General features: G+C 43.8%; 1 pseudogene; it reads right to left on the bottom strand.

The window, feature by feature from the left end:
* Positions 1 to 3,755: 3,755 nt before the first annotated feature.
* LOC112475340 lies at positions 3,756 to 3,874 on the bottom strand (annotated as a pseudogene).
* Between the last annotated feature and the right edge of the window lie 2,048 nt (positions 3,875 to 5,922).

Below are 5,922 nucleotides of genomic sequence, written 5' to 3'. Positions count from 1 at the left end.
GGCAGAGTGGCATGGCAGTTAAGAACCCAGCTCTGTCCTGGGTTCAAATCCTAGGTTTGCCACTTAACTAGCAGTTAGTATTTGTACATCTCATTTAATCGTCCTTAGACTTACAGGGTTGTTGTGACATTAAAATGAGAAAACACACAATAGTTTTTACTCAAAGAGATGAGACACAGTTCTACCAAAAAGGAATGAAAGTCAGGAGCCAAGGCTTTGCCGTAATTCGAGACATTTCACTTCTTCGTACAGGGTGGGGGCTGTTGCTGGCAGCATTTGGGAAATGAGCTGATAGGTTGAGGAAGGAGGTCTGAGTGCTGGGGAGCAGGAAAAGAGGTGGCAGGGAGCTGGCCTGGCTGCCTTGGAGGAGAGGCACTACAGGGCCACTCCTGCCTAGGGAGGAGGCTGGACGACAGAGCAACATTGCTGTGGAGGGGCAGCTCTGCGGAAGCACTATGGCACTCGCTGTGCGAGAGCTGGACAGAATCCTCCCCCCAACCCCACAACCCCCCCATCATCAGTCCCTCCATCCTTCCAGAGACATTCCGATCTGTGGACAAACATACTCGGACACCATGACCTGTGTCTTCCATCTGCTGCCCCCAGTTCTCTACTACTATCATTCTGGCTCTACTTCTTTCCCTCCTAGTCACCTCCCAGTCCAGTTTGTAGATCTGCTCTTATCAAGGTCTCTCGTGACTCCATGTGGCCAAGTCCAGTGGGCATTTCTCAGTCCTCATCTGCCTTGTCCTCTTCTATAAACGGTAGTATTTGACACAGTTGACACTCCCCTCCATCATCCCTTTATTGAGATCTGTGATCACACCCTCTCCCGTTTTCCTTCTATCCACCGACCACTCCTCTGTTTGATCTCTACACGTTGTGAGTCCCAGAGCTCAGCCCTAGTCCTATAGTCTCAAGTACTGTCTATAAATTGGTAATTCACAAATATATTCGTTCATTCTGATACCTTCAACCATCTACTTGATGTCTACAGGTGGGTGTCACACAGAATACAGCCAGAACCAAGCTCTGGAATCTACCTGTTCCAGAATGTGCTCTCCCAGTCCTCCCCATTTCAGTGAATGCCGTCATCCATTGTACATTGGTGCCCCCAAACCCTGATATTTCTACCTTGTAAACAGCTATCACATCCGTCCACTTCTCTCCGTCTCTACCTCTGCCTAGAGTCACTACCATCTCTTACCTAAACTGCTTCAACTTCTAACTGGTTTCTTGGCCGCCGCTCCTGTCCTCCTTAAATCTATATGCTACACGTTGTTTTAAAACATAGACCGGTCCCAGCCCCTCACTGCCTGACACCCTCCATTGGCTTCTCACTGTTCTTGGAATAACACCAAACAGCTACAAGGCCTGCATGGTCCAACCCCGGCTTATCCCTTCAACAACATCGTGCAAATGCGTTGCACTTCTTTCTGTTCCTCACATGAGCCAAGGGCTTTCTGTTTCTATGAATGACATCATCGTCTCCATCACCCAAGTAGGAAAGCTCAGCAGCATCTCGGCCCTCCCCCCATCCAGTCAACCTGAGTCGTGCAGACTGTCCTCTGTCCTCCTGACAGTGTCACTCTTCTTCCCCTTTCTCCCAGGCTCCCAGCCACAGCCTCCATCAGGCCTGCCTCTCCAGCCTGACCTTTCACCACATCCTCCTGGCTGGTCTCCCTGCCTCCAGCCTCAGCTATGACCTGACTCGAGCCACAGGTTGACCCCTGACCCTTAAGCCCAACCCCGGTAATTGGTAACCTGGTCTCCGACTGAGATCTGACTCCTGTACCACCAGAAACTGGGCTCAGCCTTCACCAGATGTCTCCAAATGCCCCTGTATCCTATGCAGGCCTAGAACTGGTGCTTATATAATATCTGTTAGATAAATGGGTCATGGGGGAGGACTCAGTCAGTCCTGCTCAGCTGTACTAGTAGAAATCTCAAGTCCAAAGGCCATGCTATCTACCTGCCTGCCAGATGGTGCCTCGCCCTTGGGTAGAGTCAGGGAGTCCGAGATCCTGAATTGGTTGTAGAACATCTGATCTCAGGCAAATTAAATCTTCTCACTCAATTGCCCCTTCAATAAAACAGGAAGGAGCAGGGCATCTACTCTCTTTCTCCCAGAAACACTGTATTATGTTCAGGACATTCTGTTATACTGTTTTCCACCCAAGCTCTCCTTGAACCTTCACAGTCCCAGGCAGTAAGGCTCATCTGCCCCGATTATGTAGATTTTCAACACAGCAGCCTGGGCTGCCCTTTTAAAACACATGTCAGATAGCGGCACTTCTCTGCTCAGAGCCTTTCCATGGTTCCTGATTTCACTGAGTAAAAGCCAAAGTCATGTTGATGGCTAAAGGATCTGGTCCCACACCTTGCTGACTTCACATCCACTCACTCTTCATCTCAGTGGCTCCATCTCAGCCACACTGGCCTCCTTGCTGTTCCTTGACCATCCCAAGCACATGCCCACTGTAGGAACTTTGCTCTGGCTGTTCTGTTTGCCCAGGACACTCTTCCTACAGACATGGGCTCTTGGTTAACTGCCTCACCTCCTTCAAACTTGTGTTCAAATCTTACCTTGTCAATGAGGCCCATCCCAACACCCTACAAGGTACTGCAACCTGCCCCCATCCTGCTGCCCCAGTAATACCTTTCCTTTTTTCCATCTCACTCATCACTTTCTAACAAACAATCTGGTTTACTTGTTTGTCTCCTGCTAAAATATAAACTCTGTAAGGGCAGGCGTTGCAACCTAGACTAGCTCAAGGGGAACACTCAGGAGGAGACTCCCAGGAAGGTCCAGAGCGGGAGGATAAGGCCCTTCCGGCTCTGGCTCTGAGCAGCTCCAAGTCTCTGCACACAGGCAGGGTCCCAGAATCAGACTGAGCAAGTTTGCAGAACAAATTATATCACCGAAGCATCTAACAATTATTGCATACTTAGTCTCTACGTCAGGCATGTGCGTATTAATTCAATTCTCCCAGAACCCAATGACATAGGTGCTATTAGTAAGCCCATTTTACAGGTGAGGAAACTGGAGTACAGATGAGTTAAGTAATTTATTCAAAATCACACATCTGGTAAGTGGTGGAGCTGGGATTTTTTCCTATTAAAGCAAAACTTTTGATAGTTACTGAGACATTTTGAGGATTACAACACACATTATGTGCCTGTGCTGTGAAAGAGCCCCCTGTTCCTACAAGTGTTAGTGAAAGAACAACGTGGTGTCTTAACAGCTAACACAATTCCTGTAGGAGGAAATTGGACCTGTACACAATTGCCTTTAATTTTTTTCCTAACCATTTATTATGAAAATTACTAACATACAGAAAACTTGATTATTTATATACCCATTACTTAGATTCAGCTATTGTTAATTTTATTTTTTTTCTGGACCATTTGAAAATAAGTTTTAAACAACATGTCATGTCACCTCCAACTACTACTTTTAGCCTTTAGCTCTTAAAAAGAAAAATATTCTCCTAGCAGACTAAAATTCCATTATCACATCTAAGAAAAGCAATAATGATTCTCAAATAGCATCTAATATTCAGTCCACAGTCAACATTTTCCAGCTTCTCAAAAATACCTTTTATAATTTGTTCAAACCAGAATCTTGTCAAGATTTACAAATGGCATTTGGTTGTTATGTTTCTTTACTAGGGGTTACAAATAGGTGATTTATTTTCTCTCTTTTCTTTCTTCTTTTCTTTTCCTTTCCTTTCCTTTCTTTTCTTTTTTTTTAATGCCTACAGCACCTGGTCTTCCTAGGTGGTCTCCCATCCAAGTACTAACCAGGCCCAACCCTGCTTAGCTTCCAAGATCAGGCGAGATCAGGCATATTCGGGGTGGCATGGCCGTAGACAGGCGATTTTCTAATATATTTTCTTTTACATTACTTAGCTTGTATTATTCTATAAAGATTTTCTCCCTCAACTAGGATTGAATTATAGTTCCTTCTAGAGAGGCAGGGTAAATTGTTCTAATTCAAGATGGAATTGTCCTATATTTAGCTGGCAAGTGCCCCCTTGAAGTTGGCTTTGGGGTCCTTCTGACAAATCTCAGTAGTCTTTGAACACTTTCTTGCGTTCTGGGAAAAAAGATGTCTCCAGCTCCCTGTATTCTCCCTTCCTCATCTCTGTGATCTGCCACTTTGGAACTGGGATGTGAATCCAGAAAGTCTGCTCAGAGTTATTTTGTCTACTGCTCATGTCGTACTATGACAGGCCAGTCCCAGCTCTGTAAGACCTTGTTGTGTGACTTTGGGCCAGTTCCTTTTCCCTCTTGGAGCCAGACTTTCTCTGTATGAACAGTGGGGGAGCTGAATTTCGCCTTAACTCTACATCTGTCTAAGGGTATGGCAGACGCCATGCTTTCCTTTTTGTCACTCGGTCTCCTTCCCCAGGCAGGGAGGGTGACTAGGACAGGGCTGAGCCCGCTCCACTGGGCAGTGGGGCCTGTGTGACCTGAGACCTCTTACCCTGTTAGAACAGGTGGAGGGAGCCATCGTCCAGCCCACCCTTCTGGCTGGAATTATCTCTAGCCTACCGCAGGCAAGGACAGGATGACCTTTGGGGTCACCCTGAGCCTTGGCATAAAGATGCCTCAGAGGAAAAGGCTTTAGACTGCCATTTTGTTATCGTGGTCAACTTAGAATTGACAGACTTTGATGCATTTGTTATTTATTTTAAATTAAATTTTACATTGTATCAAAGTTATAAATTCACATATTTAAAGAATCAAATAATTCTATAAGGTTGGCTATGAAAAACAACAGTTCCTCACCTTTTCACACCATTTTAAAACAGCCAATTTTTTTGGTATTTACTTTCATATCTCTTAATAACTTCTGGTATTGTTACTTTCTGAATTTTCAGTTTTAAACATTATCCGGTTGGCTTTTCACTATGACAGATGAAGATTTAGTTCTCTTTCCTCCTCTGTCCCCATAGGTCACTCTTCATGTCCTCCCATCCTCTTGTGTGCCTCTATTGTATGTTTAGTTAGCTCAGTATTGAATGTTTACTATATTATGATATGGTAATATCATATAGCATGACTATAGCATCATTTCATAATATAGCATAAATGCTATTCTTAGCTGAGCTACATAGCATACTAGGATCACTATTCATTTCCTATGTAACTTTGTTTTCCCAAGAATTAAGAATTGTCTTGGTTTTTCATTTGCTTTTCTATGAAATTATTTTAATTCAACTTCATAGTCTCCAAAAATGATCTAACTTACCTCTCAGTACATTCAGGCATATCAGATATCTGTCCCCTTAACTGGGTGAGGAAATGTCTTTCAGAGTCTTCAGGCCTCATCCAGTGTGGATCTGTCGCTTTACTCCTGAGGTTTTTCTGTATTCTCATCCGGGGGGTCCCCATTCTCTCTCACGAGTTGAATTTGTTTCCCGTGTGGCAGGTTTTTATTTTTAGTGAACTTCATTTTGGTTGAGCATACCTTCCTGAAGCTTTCTGAGAAAGCAAAAAATTTAAAGATACTGATTATATCTGAAAATATCTTAATGACACTCTCACCTATTTGATATTTTGGTTTAGTAAATATTCTGGGGTAGAAATCTTTTTCCCATAGAATTTTGAAGGCATCGCTCCATTATTTTCTGGCTTCTAGGGTTGCTGTTAAGAAGTGCTAAGTCATTTTGATTCCTGGAACTTTGTCTTCTTCATCTTTCTGGAAATTTGTGTAATCTTGTCTTCATTTTTCTGAAACTTCAGGAATGATGTGTCTTAGTAAGAAATTATTTTCATACCTTATCCCCAGAACTGACTGGGCCCTTTCAGTTTGGAAATTTATGTCTGAGTTTTGGAAATTGTACTGTTTTATTTCACTGATGATTTCTTCCCCTCGATTTTCTCTGTTCTCTATTTCTGGAACTCTGATATTTG

The sequence above is a fragment of the Pteropus alecto genome, unplaced genomic scaffold (genome assembly GCF_000325575.1).
Source record: "Pteropus alecto unplaced genomic scaffold, ASM32557v1 scaffold40, whole genome shotgun sequence".
Taxonomy (NCBI): Eukaryota; Metazoa; Chordata; class Mammalia; order Chiroptera; family Pteropodidae; genus Pteropus; species Pteropus alecto.
Note: the sequence above shows the minus strand (reverse complement) of the source record. Positions and strands in the feature narration are given on the sequence as shown.